A 21,485-nucleotide genomic window follows, 5' to 3' on the forward strand; every position below is an offset into this window, starting at 1 on the left:
TGGAAGTATACCAGCCTCAATTGAATCCAGGTGATCTGCCTGTACTCTATCTGCCTTCGAGAAGAAGGTCAAATCCTATTTGGAAGAAGAGAACATTGTTCCAACTTCTGCAATTTTCCTCAAGCAATGTATCTGTCATTTACAAGAAAAATAGTAGGCATGCAAGGAAATAGGAACAAATAACCTAAAATCAAGAAAGAAAAAATAGTCAAAAGAGATAGAGAAGTGATTCAGATGCAGAATCAGAAGTGATTCAGAAGTTACTAGACACAGACTTCTAGACAACTGATTAATATGTTCAAGAAAAGATAGAGAATTTCACAAGAGATATGGAGTCTAAGAAAGGAATCACATGAACAACTGCAAACTTAGAATTACAGTACCTGAAGTTAAGAATCAGTAGATGCTTTTAACAACATGTTAGATACATAAGAAGAGAGCATAGTGACTTGGAAGATAGGTCTGTAGAAAATATTCAGATTAAAGCATAGAGTTGAAAAAATAATGTAAAAATGAAGAAAATTCCATAAGAGACATCTTAGATGATGTAAAAGGTCTGAGCATGGCCATTGGTGGCCAGAAGTAAATTAGAAAAATAGTAACAGAAACAATATTTGAAGAGATACTGATCAAGAATTTTCCAAAATTAGTGAACAACCTCAAGCCAGAGATTTAAGAAACTCTATAAGCAAAGAAAATCAAATGAAATATGTAGGTATATTATAGTAAAGCTACTGAAAAACCAAACACAAATAGATAATCTTAAAAGTATCCAGCCTCCACATTTTCACTTGTGCTAGAAATGCTCAGTTTTTCATCTCTACCTGTTGAAATTCTACTAATACAGTCCTTCAAAGTCCATTGCAAGAATAATCTCCTTCCTGTTCAGTTCAGTTGCTCAGTTGTGTCCGCATCTTTGCAACCCCATGGACCGCAGCACGCCAGGCCTCCCTGTCCATCACCAACTCCTGTTTACCCAAAATCATGTCTGTAGAGTCGGTGATGCCATCTAGCCATCTCATCCTCTGTCTTCCCCTTCTCCTCCTGCCTTCAATCTTTCCCAGCATCAGGGTCTTTTCAAATGAGTTAGTTCTTCGCATCAGGTGGCCAAAGTATTGGAGCTTCAGCTTCAGCATCAGTCCTTCCAATGAATATTCAGAGTTGATTTCCTTTAGGATTGACTGGTTTGATTTCCTTGCCATCCAAGGACTGTCAGGAGTTTTCTCTAGCAGCACAGTTTGAAAGCATCAGTTATTTGGTGTTCAGCTTTCTTTATGGTCCAACTCTCACATCTGTACCTGACGACTGGAAAAGCCATAGTTTTGACTATATGGACCTTTATTGGCAAAATAATGTCTCTGCTTTATCATATGCTGAAGTTCTCTAAAAACTATAATTGATATAATGCATTTTAGAAAATCTGAATTATCCTATATATGTTAAAGAAATTAGTTTCATAATTATACAAAGAGAAAGAAAATAACAACTAAACTCTCCAGCAAATTCTTCCAAACATTTAAGGAGGGAACAATCAGATATAAACTCAGATTAGGACAGCATAAACTTGACCCTTTACCACATCTGCTGTTCCAGTCGTAGTCTACATTGTCATCGTTGGTGCACTAGCTTGTTGACTGAATCCCTTTCATCCAGTCTCATCCTCCTCCAATCCATTTTCCAAATGTAACCTGAGAGAGATTTTCAAATGATATTTTGCTTATGCCACTGCCCAGGTCCATTTCCACCATTCCAAAATCTAACACTACCCTCTGTCTTTCTCTCTTGATTTTTTATATTATCTTCCTTAGCTGTCTGAACTCCCACTATGCTGCCCTTTCTCCTCTTCAGAATCACTCTCCTCCCTATTGCCACAGGGTCTTTGCACATCCTAGTTCTCTTGGCTTCTGGAATTTTGTTTCCTTTATCTCCACTGAATAAATTTCATTCCTCAGATTTCAACTTCTCTACAGTTTAGGCTCCTTGTTATAGTCTCTCTTTTTGGAACCTACTGCTAACCTGTGTTTAAGATTTTATCAGTGCCTCCCCAACAAGATCATTGTCTCTGTGAATTCAGAAACTATGCTTATTGATACCCATTTACCAACTCAGCCTGGCTTATGCCAAATGCTTAATAGCTGTTTGTTGAAGGCATAAAAGAAGGTGTATAAATTTTGTAAATTAAATAGGAGCTGGATTACTGCAGCTGAAATTGTTATTCAGTTCAGTTCAGTTCAGTCACTCAGTCGTGTCGGACTCTTTGCAACCCCATGAATCACAGCACGCCAGGCCTCCCTGTCCATCACTAACTCCTGGAGTTTACCCAAACCCATGTCCATTGAATCAGTGATGCCATCCAACCATCTCATCCTCTGTCGTCCCCTTCTCCTCCTGCACCCAATCCTTCCCAGCATTAGGGTCTTTTCCAATGAATCAACTCTTCGCATGAGGTGGTCAAAGTATTGGAGTTTCAGCTTCAACATCAGTCCTTCCAATGAACACCCAGGACTGATCTCCTTTAGGATGGACTGGTTGGATCTCCTTGCAGTCCAAGGGACTCTCAGGAGTCTTCTCCAACACCACAGTTCAAAAGCATCAATTCTTCGGCGCTCAGCTTTCTTCACAGTCCAACTCTCACATCCATACATGACCACTGGAAAAACCATAGCTTTGACTAGACGGACCTTTGTTGGAAAAGTAATGTCTCTGCTTTTAAATATGCTATCTAGGTTGGCCATAACCTTCCTTCCAAGGAGTAAGTGTCTTTTAATTTCATGGCTGCAATCACCATCAGCAGTGATTTTGGAGCCCCTCAAAATAAAGTCTGACACTGTTTCCACTGTTTCCCCATCTATTTGCCATGAAGTGATGGGACCAGATGCCATGATCTTAGTTTTCTGAATGTTGAGCTTTAAGCCAGCTTTTTCCCTCTCCTCTTTCACTTTCATCAAGAGGCTTTTTCATTCTTCTTCACTTTCTGCTGTAAGGGTGGTGTCATCTGCATATCTGAGGTTATTGATATTTCTCCCGGCAATCTTGATTCCAGCTTGTGTTTCTTCCAGCCCAGCGTTTCTCATGATGTACTCTGCATAGAAGTTAAATAAGCAGGGTGACAATATACAGCCTTGACGTACTCCTTTGTTATTATCTGTTACTAATTATAGGAAATAACTTCAAAGGGAAGTCATGGGCAGATGTTCTGAAAAATGTACATTACAGGACTAAATTTTCAAATGAGGTAACTGAAAGAGGGATTCAGAAACTTGCACAGGGATGGGAACACAGCTACTAAACGGTAGAGCTAGAATTTCAACCTAGATTTGCCTTCAGTTCAGTTCAGTTCAGTGGCTCAGTCATGTCCGACTCTTTGCAACCCCATGGACTGCAGCACGCCAGGCTTCCCTGTCCATCACCAACTCCCGGAGCTTACTCAAACTCATGTCCATTGAGTCGGTGATGCCATCCAACCATCTCATCCTCTGTCGTCCCCTTTTCCAGATTTACCTTATAGCACTGCTATTCCCAACAGTGGCAAAGCCTTTGTATAAGCAATAGCATGGCAAATTCTGCATACTCAGTCCTCTTCCTGACAGTTCATGAGGGCCATTATAAATATTAAAGACTGACAATTTCTGGAGTAAGAAAAGTTGTTGAACTTGGTAGAACCCAGTATCCCTTTTCTTTGATGATACTCAAGATGGAATTTGCCTTGGCAAATGTGACTATATATTTCTTCTTTTATACTTTTGGCCTTAAGTTTGCTTTAGCTCTCCTTGTGACATTGATTGTAATTCCATTGCTGAATAATTCTTTTCAAAGAAGCCATTTGCCAAGTATTTCGTTTTTGAGGGGCTTCCCTAGTGGCTCAGATGGTAAAGAATCTGCCTACAATGCAGGAGACTGGAATATGATCTCTGGGTCAGAAAGAGCCCCTGGAGAAGGGAATGACTACCCACTCCAGTATTCTTGCCTGAAGAATTCCATGGACAGAGGACCCTGACTGGCTATAGTCCAAGGGATTGCAAAGAGTCAGACATGACTAAGCGACTGACACTTCACTTTCATATAGCTAGAGTAAGAAGATAAAACACTGTCTTTTAAAGTTAATTTGTCTTAACTTAGGGGCAAGTGTCTGGAGATATGAACCTCACTTAACCTTCTTTCTGTTGCAGATGCACTTATTTCTTTGAAATTATGCTCTGCCCTCCCCCAACATTTTTTAGGCTACCAAACTGTATATGATGAAATGCCACCAGACCTGGGATAGCAGTGAAAATCAGAACATTGCATCTATTTTTCATGAGAAAAGGGAGAAATTTGATCAGACTCAGTTCAGTTACTAATGATAAAACATACCAGTGTCACCTTCAATAATTACTGAAGAACAAGACCTACCTATTAAGTAATACTACATCTATTTCATTTTTAGCTTATTTCATTTAAAAATTAATTCCTGCTAAACAGTTCTCACTAATAGGGAAGTTTGCCAAGACTCATTTCTTTAGAATGGAACATAAGTCTTGCAGGACATGAATATACTGTACTTCTCCAAAATTCTCATAAGTTTAATAGATTTTATGTCCTTAGATAGAGAATTTTACCATGCCTTATTCTTCTATACCAGATGTATTTACATCTACATCAATAAAGGTATATTGGGAAAAATCTATGCATATCTACAAGCTGACAGAGTGTGCCTTTGAAGGTTTTTAATCTAAATATTACTATGTATTCCAAAAAGCCCCACAATTATGTGATTCTGAGTTAGTAATAATTCAACATTATTCAATAATTCTATATATATATATCATTATATATATATATATATATATTTCTAGTTTGAGTGAAAGTGTTTTTATTGAAAAATTTTAAGTTCATACAAAAGAATAGGAGGAATCAAGTCTAAATTCAACTTTTCTTCCTGGAATTAATTGCTAAAAAATAGAAATAAAACTTCCTAAATGCCTGACTACTTGCATTTACTCAATGAATAGGCACTGGGGCATAAAGGAGGACTAGACATTATCCCTGCTTTGAAGAAGCTCACCTAGGGAAATGTACATATGTACACTACAGCTAAAATGGAAAACACTGTGGAGATTCCTCTAAAAGTTAAAAATAGAACTGCACAAAATCCAGCAATGTTCCATTTCTGGTTATCCTTCTGCAGAAAATAAAAGCAAACTCTAATTTGAAAGGATATATACACTCCTATACTCACTGAAGCATTATTTACAATAGCTAAGATATGGAAGCAACCTAAGTGTCCACTGAGGGATGAATGGATAAAGAAGATATGATACACACACACACACACACACACACACATTATTACTCAGCCATAAAAAAGAATGAAATCTTGCCATTGGAAACAACATGGATGGACCTAGAGAATACTATGCTAAGTAAAATAAGGCAGACAGAGAAAGACAAATAACATATGATTTCACTTACATGTGGATTCTAAAAAACAAAGCAAATGAAGAAATATAGCAAAACAGAAACAGACTCATAGATACAGAGAATAATAGATGGTTGCCAGAAGGGAAGGGAGTGGGGAGATGAATGAAATAGGTAAGGGAGATTAAGAGGTACAGAGTTCCAGTTACAAAATAAATGAACCATGATGATGAAATGTATAACATGGGGAACATATCAATAGTCAGTGATATTGTAATAACTTTATGTGGTGACAGATGGTAACCTGATTTATCGTGATGGTCATTTTGTAATGTATAGAACTACTGAATCACTATGTTGTCCACTTGGAACTAATAAAGTGTTGAAGGTCAATTACATTTCAGGTTTTTTTTTTTAAAAGAAAGCTCCCCGACATGCGGAGACAAATAACTATGCACAAACGTTGCCAGCTGTGTGCCATGGCAGGTGGAGCTGGGGCAGACAAGTGAGGGCGAGATGCTGCGGGAACGTCTAAGTGGGTACCTGTCTCACCCAAGATCAGAGATTCAGGTGGGCTTCCTAGAGAAAGTCACATTTAAGCTAAGACTTCTGTGTCTAACAGTTCTGATATGGTGAAGAAATTGAGATAAGAGCACCTGTGTCACCCTTAGTTAATTGAAGAAAAAATCTGTAATTGCTCTGTAATGAGCAATCTTTTTATGGCAGCATTTTTGGCTATCTATGAATAGAAAGGAAGAACATGATGATGTTGTCTTTGTCTGGCTCTAGTTTGCTTTTCTCATTTCTTTGTGTACTTTACTGCTTTTTTTTTTTCCTGTGAACCAGTTGAGAACCACATGAAAATTATCTCCACTCAGTTTAGCGTCTTCTTGAAAAACTGATTCTGAAAAGCAAGAAAGTTGCCTGGCTTCTTAATACTGATGTTTTTGAAAAAGCATTATGTAATATTTTATAGTTATAAAACAATATATTTGGAGTATAAAAACTAAACTCCCATGAACCCACCACCTACTTTAAGAACTATAAATTACTCTTGTGTTCCTTCCCTATGCCTCATCTCCTGTATTTCTATTCCAATAGTAACCATTGTCCAGAAGGAATGGATGTACTGCGGGCATTTTTGCATTCATCCTTCCTTTGCTTTTCTTATCTCATATAAAATAACTTTGTCACATGTGTACATATCTCTAAACAGGATATATTTTAGTTTTTGAGCATTATAAAAATGGCTTTATACCATATGTCAGTACTTCCCAACTTCTTCACATCTTGGCATACACTAAACTTGGAAATATGGAACAGTGCCTTGGGATAAATGCTATCTATGTCCCACTAAAAGACTCTGGTCACTCCAGCTACTATTCACCCTAGAACTGTGGGACTGATATGTTAGGAGCTTTCTAACCTAGTCACTGAGGCATATCAACTGAAAAGCACTGGTGTTTGTAGTCTTCAGCTTGTGCAGTTTCCACTTGATTCTTTGTTTCTTATATTTATCCCTGTAGATGCATGTGACTGTAAGTCATCCTTTTCCTGCTTTATAATATTCTTCTGTGAACATATAAGCATTTCCATCATATTCTGATTAGACACTCCCTTTGCTTTTTATTTACCCTAGGGATCACACCAGCCTACTACAACTTAGAGAAAACTGCTGAATTTGACTTTACATTTTCCTAGGATTTAAAGAGTTTCTTTTAAAGTTTGATTTTAAAATCTGTTTAGCATTATATTGGGTTTTGGAGTCTATGAAAACAGGAGATAGAATCAATTTGATCATTATGTAAGAGACAACCTTCTCTATTTAATCCATTATTAAAACACAACAGCAGTATGTGCCAGTAATTCCCTTTTCAGGTCAGTGAAAATTTAGTTTAGATAAGCAAACTAAGGAGTACTGAATTATGAGTATTTCATAATGGCATCCCTGTTTTTATATTTAATATGTATTGGGATCTGAAATGAACTGTATGATTATTTATTTAGGCAATGGCAAATATATTTCACTTCATGTCCCAAGTCCATCTTTTTGGTATTGTTTTCTTGGAGTTAGTCACTCAGTCATGCCCGACTCATTACAACCCCATGGACTATAGTCTGCCAAGCTCTTCTGACCTTGGAATTCTTGTCAAGAATACTGGAGTGGGTTGCCATTTGCTTAATGGTAAAGAGTCTCCCTGCAATGCTGGAGACCTGGGTACGATCCCTGGGTTGGGAAGATCCCCTGGAGAATGGAATGGCAAGCCACTCCAGTATTCTTGCCTGGAGAATTACATGGATGGAGAAGCCTGGACTCTATAGTCGATAGAGTTGCAAAGAGTTCAGACATGACTGAGTAACTAGGACTTTCACTTTTCCTGGAGTAGCATTGGAAAGGTGTTTAATCTATGTCAGTGCTCTTGGTTAAGAATTCAATGATCAGTTATTGATATCTGCCCTGAGTATGCAAAGTGGGAGTAAGGACATACTTGCAACACATTTTCCTTCCATAATCTAGTATGTCCGTCTGCCTCTGTTTCTATGATTACCTTGAAACTGTCTGGATCATCTGATTATTATTTAATTTGTAACTTACTCCTTTCAGAAAACAAAATTCATAATTAAAACGTCAAAGAGCCTCAGAGAGTTGTGCTCTTTTCTGTGGTCGTTTATTATGGGCTCTAATTACCTTCACCTCAGGACGCTTTACTCACAAGTATCCAGAATACTCCACTCTTTTGGTAAAGCATATTTTATTATCATTATTGAGCCCTAAAAGGAAAATAGAAAACATGCCCTTTAATATCCTCAGTTTTAGGGTTTTGAACTCAACTTTACAGAGATAGATCTTATCCACTGTATTTTAAATCAATTAGAGTAACAAAGCTTCCTTAGACTTTCCAGAGCTTATTAAATGTTATTTTTAAGAGACCATATTTTCTTGTCCTTCATTTATGAATATTTGGTCAGGAAATGATCGTAAAAAGCTCCAAATCCCAATCGAATAATGTGTTCTCCAAAGTAGCTGCCAAGTGTAAATACCACTGATATACATTCATGCATATGATAGTATATAAATAACCAGGAAAGCATAGCAAAGGTCAATCAATTATGTATAGGTCAGAATGCTTTCCATCTGGATTAAGTCATTTTAGCAAATGACATCATGTGTCCTTTGTAGTCTATTGTGAAATGTGGCTTGAGTCATTATAGATTGGCTTCTGGTCTGGGTTACCAGGATGGCAGTGGTAAGGTTCAATGAATAAATGTATTGGACTCTGTAGGAGCAGATATGCATAATTAAGGTGTAGTGATGAAGGCTTCTTATTCTGTAGAGAAACTTGGGCCCCATATACTAATTTCTAGTTTCTTATCCTTCTTGGTTGATTTTTTTTTTTTTTTTAAGTGTATGAAGAACAAAAGAGTTGGAAACCAGCCAGATGCTCTTTATATGACTGCAGTGGATATCTTTTCATGAAATTGCCAGCAGGGAATCAATAGCAATAAATCTGGCACCCTTCTAATCTCTTTTAACTTCACCATTGCTGTCCTGAAATGGGGCTATTAGGACCCTTTAGATTCGGTTTATAATTTCTACTTGATCTGATGGGGAGTGGTCACACCAGATTACCAGACTCCAAAGTGACTGGCGAAAAGTGATGTCGTGTGAGGTGGGAATGGATGTTGGCATTTTCCAGTTGGCACAATAGTAGCTGAATGTTAGCTTATAGACAAAGTGATAAAAGGAGCTGCCAAGTCCAGTCATTTTTGATTAGTCAGGGCTTGAGGAGGTAAATGTTACTTGACAAGAATTTAATGTGTGATTTTCCCTTTCCTTCAGGATATTTTGCAAATGTTAAAAAGTTATTGACTTTTTTTTTTATAAGTAGGATGATTTAGAATAAAGAAGGAGTCAAAATTGCTGTAATGTTTTATAGGCATTTATAATTGGAGACTAAGTTTGGTTCTCAGTCCTTGGGACAAAGAAGATTTGGGACTCCTTCTTCTATGTGTGCCTAGTCACTCAGTTGTGTCCGACTCTTTGCGACCTCATAGACTATAGCCTGCCAGGCTCCTCTGTCCATGGGAATTCTCCAGGCAAGAATACTAGAGTGGGTTGCCCTCTTCCAGGGAATCTTCCCAACCCAGGGACCGAATCCAGGTCTCCTGCATTGCGGGCAGACCCTTTACCATCTGAGTTCTGAGTCCTTGTGACAAAGAAGATTTGAGCATCCTTAGCAAAGATGAAAGAAAATGTTCTTGCTTAAAAGGAGCTTATAGTCTAGAGATGGACGCACATTGCCACAGTATAAAATGATACCTGCTCTAGTAAGAGATACATGTAAATCTAGGCAGAATTGATATTTCTGTCGCTTATTTATATTATATTGTCCCTTATTTATTTGAGCCCTAAATGGCTGAGATACATGCCTATATTTGTTCCTATAATCAACATATATTGAGAGTGATTTTTCATGTTTCAAGATGACTAGTCTGTATTTTGCAATTGAAAGGCAATGTGGCTGCCTTGCTCTTGGAATGGTACTTATTATTCTACACATGACTCAAAGCCTTAACTTCATTTCAGGAAAACTTCATAGATTCCTAGGGATTATTCTTTGATTATATCTACATGGACGATGAAACAATGTTTAAAAGATGAATAAAGAGATCAAGTTGTAACTTTTTTTGGTGGTATCTAATAGCTGATCACAAGGTTTTGTCTTCTTTCCCCCACTGTTGGTTGGCTGACAGTCTGGATCATGGATAGATCATCTGATTCAGTCTGGTACAGACAATAGAAAAAGAAGCCCCCATCTGCCCCCTTTTAGTCAGAACAGAAAAAATGCCAGCAAGCAGAATTCTGTTTATGTGTCATTTTATCTTATTTTTTTAAACATTTTTTTTTAATGTGGAACATTTTTATTGAATTTGTTACAATATTGCTTCTGTTCTATGTTTTGGTTTTTTGGGCTGGAGGTACATGGGATCTTTGCTCCCTGAACCAGAGATTGAACCTTCTTCCCATGCATTGGAAGGCTAAAGTCTTAAACACTGGACTATCAGGAAAATCCCTATATATAATTTTATAGAACCACCCCTAACTTTAAGGGGGTGCTGAAGTGAGGGGGTTGTGAACAGAGAATGAGTTAGCCAATCAATTGCCAGACTTTTATTCAAATAAAACCATTGTCTATAAATATGATAATACTGTTTCTTACTGTTTTTTCAGTGTTTTTTTTTCCTTTCATAATACCATGAATATTTTTCATGTTATTAAATATTCTGCTACATCATTTTCAATATCTACATAATATTCCACTTTATGGCTATTACCATGGTTAAGTTGAACAATCTTCTTTTGTTTGTACTGTAGAATTTTCACGTTTTATGTTTATAAAGTAAATAATGCAGTGATAAACACCCTTGCAGAATTCTTTTGACCATTTTTCTTTCATTTTGATTCTCTTTTTTCAAATCCTCAAGTAACATTGATATTGACCCCCCTTTTTATTTCAAATTCTGTAACTATCAGTGATATAAATAGATAACAAAATATTATCTAATTATAGATAATAGACTCTTTAAACAGGGTCTAGGGAGAAGGATTCTTCAATAAATCAATAACCTAGATTATATCTACAAGATGCAAAATATCCTACTGCTTCTGTGAAATCAGAGAAGCAGTTGGTGAATTTAGAGACAGGATAGGAAGGAGCAAAGTGATCTGTTTTCCAATGAGATCAATTTAATCAGTTCAGTTAAAATGGCGTAATGACTTTCACAACTCTGGTTAAGGGGATCTGGCAGTTTGTAGATATTAATATGTTAATTTTTAGAATCCTTTCCACTTGAAAATGTATTTCCATCTGATATTGTGTTCCTTTTTGTTCAAAGATTGTCAAATGGGAACGTGAAGGTAGTTCACCTCACAGCTCATGTGTCAGAGTGTATAGTAGTGTTGGGGTTAAAAGCCTGGCATCCACACCAGCTAGAATCAGAAGCAACAGAGAAGTTTGGCTTCCAAGGGAGCAGTAGGGGAAGTGCTGACACTAGCCTTGCTCCTGCCATTATTGCTGTGGTCTTTGGGAGAGGATTAATGGTGCCTTCCCTTGTTTGAGAACTAGCAGTGGATCAGCAAAGCTGAGCATAGGGCAGAGAGTTCTGGTACTTGCTGAGTACATTACCTCTTATGACAGGGTTTTAAATGTCAATGCTTTTTATAATGTATATAAGGAATTCTAATTGAGAAGCTAGCCCATATGCTTAGACTACATCCAACTATATGTTTCTTTTTTTTATATTGCAAAATAAGGTTAATTTTTATGATGAATATTTTATGGCCAGCTTTCTGTATGTGCCAGACAAAGTGAGGGCGATGGAAACTGATGGGTGGTGAAGATAAAAGAGCAGTGCTGACCTTTTGGTAAATCATTCATCACACGGCTTCGTCTGTAAGGGATTTTCTAGTTGTAGCTCATATTTGCTAATCACTACACTTGCCTCTCAGTTTTACAGGGTTTGATCATCTTGTTGTGGATTGCCTTTCCTTGTGTTTCTTTTTTCTTTTTTACATTTTGGTTATTGTTATTATAACTATTTTATTACCTAGTAGTTCCTCCCCATGGTGGAGTTTCCCTGGTAAAGAATCCGCCTGCAATGTGGGAGACCTGGATTCGATCCCGGGGTTGGGAAGATCCTCTGGAGAAGGGAACCCACTCCAATATTCTGGCTTGGAGAATTCCATACACAGAGGATCCTGGCAGGTTACAGTCCATGAGGTTGTAAAGAGTCAGACATGACTCCTAATTAGGGCTTCCCTGGTGGCTCAGATAGTAAAGAATCTGCCTGCAATGTGGGAGACCTGGGTTCAATCCCTGGGTTGGGAAGATACCCTGGAGGAGGGAATGGCAACCCACTCCAGTATTCTTGCCGGAGAATTTCATGGACAGAGGAGCCTGGCGGGCTACAGTCCTTGGGTCGCAAAGAGTCGGATGCAACTTTCACTTTCACTTCAGTTCTTCCACCAGAGGGGGCTTGTGGACAGAGAGAGGCAATGGGAATTAATAATTCAGTTTCTTTTTGCTGCTCTTCATCGTGACTTGCAAGGTTTCTTCTCAGTAGCTGAGATGGTCTTTAAGCATTCCATTCACTTACTCTCTTTGAATCTTATGGTCCCGATGAAATTAAGTTACAAGATGACTGTCTCTTGCAGTGGCCAGAAAATAGAATAGTTACCTGGGGTGTTCTAGCACCAGAATACTTTTTCACTTCCGTATTGGTCAAAGTCCCATCAGGGGAAACCAAAGGGGAAAGCCAGAATAATTTCTTAGTTTAATGGATCAAATACTGGAAACTATGGATTTCATGATAGTGGGAGCTTAAAATTTATATCCTGGACTCGAAGTAAACCAAAGGCCAAGCATCTGATAGAATATCTCTCGCCAACATTGTGGACATCTATTGGCTCTTCATTTTTTGATCCTTTTCCCTGATTCTGGCCAGTCCCTAGAGTTTAGAAGCATAGTTAATAAAGAAGCCTATATGATATGGAGGCCAGAATGGACATGTACTGGCATCTGGTGAGGACACTTAAGGGAAAGACTCTGCCTTAGGACCAAGAGAAATTGATTCTAATCCTCATGGATGACTTCAAACTTCTGTTAATGTTGATATTATGACCTCCTCACATGAATCACAAATCTTCTTAATGACATCTAGAATGGTGAATCCTTTCCAGAAGGTTTTCAATTTACTTTGCTTAGATCTGTCAGAAGAATCACTATCTATTGCAGCTACGGTTTTAACGAAAATATTTTTCTTAAAAAATAAGAGTTGAAATTCAAAACAGCTCCTTGATCCATGGGCTTCAGAGTGGATGTTGTGTTAGGTGGCATGAAAACAACATTAACCTCATTCTACATCTCTCAGAGCTCTTGGCTGACCAGGTGTATTGTCAATGTCTGAAAGGAATCTTTTTTTTTTTTTTTCCCTTGAGCAATAGATCTCAACAGTAGGCTTCAAATATTTATTAAACCATGTTGTAAACAGATGTACTATCATCCAGGCTTTGTTGTTCCATTTATAGAGCACAGGCAGAGTAGATTTAGCATAATTCTTAGGGCCCAAGGTTTTTGGAATGGTAACTAAGTATTGGCTTCAATTTAAAGTCAACAGCTGCATTGGCCCCTAACAAGAGAGTCAGCTTGTTTTTTGAAGCTTTGAAGTCAGGCACTGACTTTTCCTCTTTAACTATGAAAGTCCTTGGTGACATCTTCTCTCAATATAAGGATATTTCATCTACAGTGAAAATGTGGTGTTTAAACAGCCCAATCAAACAACGGGCAGAGGATCTAAACAGACATTTCTCCAAAGAAGACATGCAGATGGCCAAAAAATACATGAAAAGACACTCAGCATCACTCATTATTAGAGAAATGCAAATAAAAACTATAATGAATGGAAATCAAAACTGCAATGAGCTATCACCTCACACTAGTCAGAATGGCCATCATCAAAAAAAATCTACAAACAATAAATGCCTCTAACTTTTCTTCTTTGCAGCTTCCTTACCTTCACAGAATTGAGAGTTAGGACCTTGATCTATATTAGCCTTTGGCTTAAGGGAATGCTGTGGCTGATTCGATCTTCTATCCAGCCCACTAGAACTTCCTCCGTATCAGCAGTAAGGCTACTTTACTTTCTTAGCATTTGTGTGCTCACTGAACTAGCACATTTAATTTCCTTTGAGAACTTATCCTTTGCATCCACAACTTAGCTCAAGAGGCCAAGTGTTTGGCCTCTCTCAGCATTTGACTTGCCTTCCTCACTGAGCTTAATCATTTCAAGCTTTTGCTTTAAAGTGAGATATGCTACTTTTCCTTTTCATTGAACACTTAGAGGTCATAGTATGGTTGTTGTTGTTCAGTCACCCAGTCATGTCCAACTCTTTATGACCCCATGAACTGAAGCACACCAGGCCTCCCTGTCCCTCACCATCTCCCCAGGTTTTCCCAAGTTCATGTCCATTGCATCAGTGATACCATCCAGCTGTCTCATCCTCTGATGTCCTCTTCTCCTTCTGTCCTCAATCTTTCCTAGCATCAGGGACTTTTCCAGTGAATTGGCTGTTCACATCAGGTAACCAGATTACTGGAGCTTCAGCTTCAGCATCAGTCCTTCCAATGACTATTCAGGGTTGATTTCCTTTAAGATTGACTGGTTTGATCTTCTCGCTGTCCAAGAGACTCTCAGGTGTCTTCTCTAGCACCACAGTTTGAAGGCCTCAGTTTGTTGGAGGTGCTCTATCTTCTTTATGGTCCAGTTCTCACAACCATACGTGATCACTGAGAAGACCATAGCCTTGACTATATGGACCTTTGTCAACAGAGTAATGTCTCAGCTTCTCAACACACTGTTTAGTTTTGTCATCACTTTCCTGCCAAGAAGCAATCGTCTTCTGATTTCGTGACTGCAGTCATCATCTGAGTGATTTTAGAGCTTGTAACTCATCCAGCCTGGCATTTCTCATGATGTGCTCAGCGTATAGGTTAAATAAATAGGGTGGCAACAGACAGCCCTGTTGTACTCCTTTCTGAATCCTGAACTAATCAGTTATTCCATACAGGGTTCTAACTGTTGTTTCTTGACTCACATGCAGGTTTCTCAGGAGACAGATAAGATAGTCTGGTATTCCCGTCTCTTTGAGAGCTTTCTACAGTTTGTTATGATCCACACAGTCAAAGGCTTTGGTGTAGTTGATGAAACAGAGGTAGATTTTTTTTTTTTGGAATTCCCTTGCTTTCTCTATGATCCAGTGAATGTTGACAATTTGATATCTGGTTCCTCTAACCCCATCTTGGATTTCTAGAAGTTCTTTCTTCATGTAATGCTGAAGCCTAGCAGGCAAGATTTTAAGTGTGACCTTACTAGCATGGGAGATAAGTGCAATTGTCTGATGGTTTGAACATTCTTTAGTACTACCTTTCTTGGGAGTTGGAATGAGGATTGACCTTTTCCAGTCCTGTGGCGACCACTGGATCTTCCAGATTTGCTGACATATTGAGTGCAACACTTTGACAGCATCATCTTTTAGGGTTTTGAATAGCTCTATTGGAACTCCATCACATCCACTAGCTTTATTAACAACAGTGCTTCCTAAAGCCTACTTGACTTCACACTCCAGAATGTCTGGCTCTGGGTAACTGACCACACCATCGTAGTTGTCAGGTTCATTAGGATCTTTTTTTGTACAGTTCTTTCACGTATTCTTCCCATCTCTTCCTGATCTCTTCTGTGTCTGCTAGGTCTCCACTGTTTCTATTGTTTATTGTGCCCATCTTTGGGTGAAATGTTCCCTTGATAGTCCCAGTTTTCCTGAAGAATCTCTAGTCTTTCCCTTTCTGTTGTTTTTCTCTATTTTTATGCATTGTTCATTGAAGAAGGCCTTCTTGCCTCTCCTTGCTATTCTTTGGAACTCTGAGTGTAATTGGATGTACCTTTCCCTTTCTCCCTTGCATTTTGTTTCTTTTCTTTCTTCAGCTATTTGTATAGCCTCCTCAAGTAACCACTTTACCTTCTTTCTTTTCTTTTCCTTTGGGATGGGTTTGTTCACTGCCTTGTGTACAATATTATAGACCTCCGTTCCATAGTTCTTCAGGCACACTGTTTATTAATTGGCCTAATTTAAGCATTGTTATGTCTTGGGGAATAGGGAGACCCAAGAAGGAGAATAGAGATGGGGGAACGGCTGGTCAGTGGAGCAGTTGGAACACACACATTTTTATTTTATTTTTTTTTGTGGCTGTACCATACATCATGTGGGATCTTAGTTCCCCAACCAGGGATTGAACCCACACCCCTGCAATGGTGCATTGGAAGCATGGAGTCCTAACCACTGGACTGCCAGGGAAGTACCCCATACGCAACATTTGTTGATTAAGTGCAGTATCTTACGTAGGTGCAATTTGTGATACCACCCAAACAATTATTAGTACAAGAGTGACATCAAAGATCACTGATCCCAGTGATAGTAATGAAAAAACCTGAAATGTTATATAAGAATTACCAAAATGTGACAAGGAGCCACGAAGTGAGCAAATGCTGATGGAAAAATGGCACCAATACATTTGCTTGATGCGGGACTGCCACCAACCTTCAACTTATAAAAAGCACAATATCTGCAAAGTACACTAAAGGAAAGCGCAATAAAAAGAGGTATGCCTGTATTCATCACCCCTCTCATGCCCTCACTGCTCTCCTTACCCAGCTCAGATGCTATAGTCAGTCTCTCTGTGTCCTGTTCACTGACATGACTCTGACCCTCTCTCAGCTCTCTGCCCACTTTGGACCTAAGTGCAGATGAACGCAGAAGAACACAAAACTATGCTGAGCAGCATTGCTTTAAATTTATGTCCACAAATTTTAAGTGTATCCTCTGTTATGTTTACCAATTCTTCATCATTTGCCTGAAATTTCTACTCTGTAAGACAATGGTGTAATACTTTCACCTCTACTTTGGACCCCAGCTCCCACCCCCTATTCTCCCCTCAGCTGTTTCCTTTGCTTCATATTCCATTCAAGAAATAGAAAAAGTTAGAGGAGATTACCTCATCTCCTCCAGCAAATCTACACTGACTCTGTTTCTGCACCCACTGTCTCAGTCTGCCTTCTGGTACTACCCATGAACTGCATGGATATAACCCCCCACACATCTGTTCAAGAGTAAATCCAATCTCTGCTGTAGCCTCAAGATCCTTCAAGATTTGGCTCATCCTTGTCTTCCTCACCTTGTCTACTGTTACTCTCTTTTTCTGTTCTGGTCACACTGGTTTTCTTGCTGGACTTCGTGTATGTCAGGCTTATTCCCACTTCAGCATCTTTGTGTTTCCTGTTACTTCTGTCTGGAAGTCTTTTCCCCTAGATGTTTCTGTCTTGCTTGCTCACTGCACTCAGGTTTCTGCGCCAGTGTCATCTCCTCAGATGATCCTTCCTGGACCACTCTGTCCACAATAGTTGTCTTCCTCTCCCCATCATGCTTAAACTCCATACCCTTCTTAAGTTTTTCTTCACGGGATTTATCCCTATCTGACATAATATAAATGTGTGTTAATTTGTTTATTGTCCTGATACAGCTTTATGCAAGAAGGGATTTTGCCTATCTTTCTTGCTTCTGTATCTTCAGTGCCTAGAACAGTATTTAGCACTCGATATTTATTGATTAAGCATTTAACACACTTTTGATAAATGAATATTGGGTAAAGTATAGTGAGTACTGTGGCAAAGGCTCTTTTTATTTGCTGTGCCTTTACTATTCTGAGACATGTGATGAGTCAGTTCTCCCACCACTTCTCTCTATTTGAAAGATTGGGAAACCTTTTGTACAGTGTCCCGTCATATCATTGGGCTTCCATTTGATATAAACACATCATCTACATATTAATTCTGCCTTTGTTCCTTTCTCATTAGCCCATAACAATTAAAATAGACCATTACTCTGCGACACTATGAGTTTTTATGATATCATATCAAAGTCTCCATTAATTAAATAACTTAACAAATTAAAACCTTATTCAATGACAGTATCTTTCAGTTATAAATCATTTCCACTAAAGAGCACAATGGCAAATGTGGGACAATTTTGGCATTAAGACATGTCAGTCTAGTAGCCAGACCTGCTTACTGACACAATGAAAGTTAAAAGCTGTCACTTTAGGTGATCGCTTGGTGCCAATGACACTGAGAACAGAATAGTTGATGGGGTAAAAAAAGACAAACTCAGGCGCTGCTATTGGAAAGCACAGCTCAATTATCAGATTGTCATTTAGATTCTTTAGAATGTTAATTGGATAAAACCACAAATTAAAAAAAAAAAAAAGTTTGGAGCTTTTAGACTGTGTCTTTGGATTTCAGTTCAAGAGATACCAACCTGCAGCGTTGCATTCAAACTTCTTAATTTATAATACAAGGTTCTCATTTAACCAGACCACCTTACCTGTCTCCTAAGAAACCTGTATGCGGGTCAAGAAGCAACAGTTAGAACTGGACATGGAAAAACTGGTTCAAAATTGAGAAAAAAGTACAACAAGGCTGTATATTGTCACAGTGCTTGTTTAACTTACATGCAATGTACAACATGTGAAATGCAATCAGAAGCTAGAATCAAGATTGTTGGGAGAAATATCAACAACCTGAATATGCATATGATAGCACTCTAGTGGCAGAAAGTGAAGAGGAATTAAAGAGCCTCTTGAGGGTGAAAAAGGAGAGTGAAAAAGCTGGCTTGAAACTCCACATAAAAAAGTGAAAAATTAAGATCATGGCATCCGGTCGCATCATTTCTTGGCAAATAGAAGAGGAAAAAGTGGAAGCAATGACAGATTTTACTTTCTTGAGCTCCAAAATCACAGTGGATGGTGACTGCAGCCATGAAATTTAGAAAAAAAAACCAAAAACCACTTACTCCTTGGAGGGAAAGCTATGACAAACCTAGACAGAGTATTAAAAAGCAAAGACATCACGTTGCTGGCACAGGTCTGTGTATTCAAGGCTATGATTTTTCCAGTAGTCATGTACAGATGTGAGAGTTGGACCACAAAGAAGGCTGAACGCTGAAGAATGGCTGCTTTCAAATTATGGTGCTAAGAAGACTCTTGAGAGTCCCTTGGACTGCAAGGAGATCAAACCAGTCAATCCTAAAGGAAATCAACACCAAATAGTCACTGGAAGGACTGATGCTAAAGCTAGAGGTCCAATGCTTTGGCCACCTGATGCGAAGGGCCAGCTTGTTGGAAAAGACCCTGATTCTGGAAACGATTGAAGGCAAAATGAGAAGTGAGTGGCAGAGGATGAGATGATTAGATGGCATCACCGACTCACTGAACGTGAATCTGAGCCAACTCCAGGAGACAGGGAAGGACAAGGAAGCCTGGCGTGCTGCAGTCCACGGGGTCACAAAGAGCAGGACACAACTGAGCGACTGAACCACAAACCTCATTTAGCTGGAGTGGAAGATAGTAAGATAAAGGCAGGGAGACCAAGGATACTAATGCGATTATATAAGTAAGAGATGATGAGAAGAGGGGTTGGGAAGCAGAGATGTAGGAAAGGAGGAGACAGGATGAAAGCTGCGTCATATGAAAGTGAAAACATTAATGAGGGAGAGTGAAATACAGCAACATCAGAAGTGGATGACACATGGATTCTTTTGTATTCATGTTACAGGTATATGCAATGGATTTGACCGTAATTGTAGTAGATTGACCACTTTAATCTGGAAATTTGGGGGTATGACTTGTGTAAGGATTAATCAGTTATAGTTTTCAGAGAATATATTACTAGGTTGCTAACATGTGTAAGTTGACCTAATGAGGATAGCTAAATTATGAGCCTAAGCTAGATACAGCCATGCCTTCTGTGGTGTGTACACTGGGTACATTTGGGTAATCTCTGACTTTTAGGAAATTGTAACTCAATCTCATGGTTGAAATAGGCCAATTGTAGCAGGAATCACAACAAACATAAAGATGATTCGTTCCTTGTGGCAGTAGACAGAGATTTTTAAGTTGCATGGGGAAGAAGAAACAGTTACACAACTGTTTATAAGGGATACCCCTATTAAGAATAATGGTATGGGAAGACGGAAAGAAAATAGACATGTGGAAGTCGACATAATATACCATGCATGTGGGACTTCCTCAGTGGCTCAGTGGTAAAGAATCTGCCTGCCAATGCAGGAGATGCAGGTTTGATCCCTGGGTGGGGAAGATCCCCTGGAGAAAGAAATGGCAATGCACTCCAGTATTCTTGCCTGGGAAATCCCATAGACAGAGGAGCCTGGTGGGCTACAGTCCATGGGGTCACAGAAAGAGTTGGGCATGACTGAGTGACTAAACAACAAACTATGCAGATACCTTTCAAAAGAAGGTTGATGACACTGTAGTAATATAAGATAAAATGTATTTAAAAAATGTTGTTACAGATAAAGGAAGTTATTGTTTAATGATAAAAGAGCAATTCACAAAGAATATATATTTATCCTGAACCTTCATTACCTAGTAGCATCATTTCAAAAATATATAAAGTAAAAATTGACAATATTACCATGAAGTATTGAGAACATAAATCATAATTGGGAGTTTTAAACATTTTCTCTCAGACATTGAAAAATCAAATAAACTAAAAAATATTAGGAACAATAAAGAAGATTTAAATAATGTAACTGATTAGCTTGATCAAGTAGACATATATCGAACTCTGAGCTTCACTACCAGAAAATGTACACACATCAAAAGCCTTACCAATGACTGATAAAAATTACATTTCTTCTTATCTCAGAGGAAAAAAATAGGAGGCCAAAAACAAATAGACATCAAAAGCTATACATTTGCAAACTCAAGATCATACTTCTTAATCTTGAATCTAATAAAATGATGATAGAAATGAGTAGATACTTGATTTTAAACCTTGTGGGATACGATTAAAGAGGTACATAAAGGAAATTTTATAAATTCAAATGCATTTATTTGTAATGAAGGAGGACTAATTATTAGTGAGTTAAGCATTCAACCAAAAAGTTGTAAAGAGGGTAGCTGAGTAAACCAAAATAAAGCAAAGAGGAAAGATAATACAAAATATTACAAAAAGAAATAGAATACAAAGGAACAGCAGAGACGATAGGCAAAGCAAAGGATGATTCCTTGAAAGACTAAACACATCTAGCAAACTTGATCAACTGCAGAAGCAAAGACAGAGAGAAGGAAAGAGAGAATGAGAGAGTCAGAGACAGAACACAGATAGCAGTAGAAGTGAATAAAGGGGCCTAATATATGTACAGTAGATAATAAAATGTCAAAAGATTATACCGAATAACTTCATGGTAAGGTACTTGAAACATACATTTTAATAAATAGGGGTGACATATGTTTATGATACAGACATTCCAAGTTCATGTCACAACAGTAGACGGAGAAACATGATTTCTAGCTGAGTTGAGTTTGAATGAATGAATGGAAGAGAAAATCATTCACTCATCTGAAACATATGTATGGACATCTGCTGTGAACTGGGAATTATGCATTTTCATGAAG

At 38.3% G+C, this 21,485-nt stretch overlaps 1 protein-coding gene across 17 annotated transcripts in view; it reads left to right on the plus strand.

The window, feature by feature from the left end:
• Positions 1-21,485, plus strand: part of FHIT (fragile histidine triad diadenosine triphosphatase) — a 1,651,033-nt gene that overhangs the window by 418,088 nt on the left and 1,211,460 nt on the right. Inside the window, exon 3 of one of the 17 annotated variants that reach the window (XM_081524683.1) lies at positions 5,819-5,967. The exons of the other annotated variants lie outside the window; for them this stretch is intronic. The gene's annotated coding sequence lies outside the window, so the exon portion shown is untranslated. The remainder of the gene's footprint in view (positions 1-5,818; positions 5,968-21,485) is intronic. 17 annotated transcript variants of the gene reach the window in all.

The sequence above is a fragment of the Giraffa tippelskirchi genome, chromosome 9, assembly GCF_054371585.1.
Source record: "Giraffa tippelskirchi isolate mGirTip1 chromosome 9, T2T-mGirTip1v1.2.pri, whole genome shotgun sequence".
Lineage (NCBI taxonomy): Eukaryota > Metazoa > Chordata > Mammalia > Artiodactyla > Giraffidae > Giraffa > Giraffa tippelskirchi.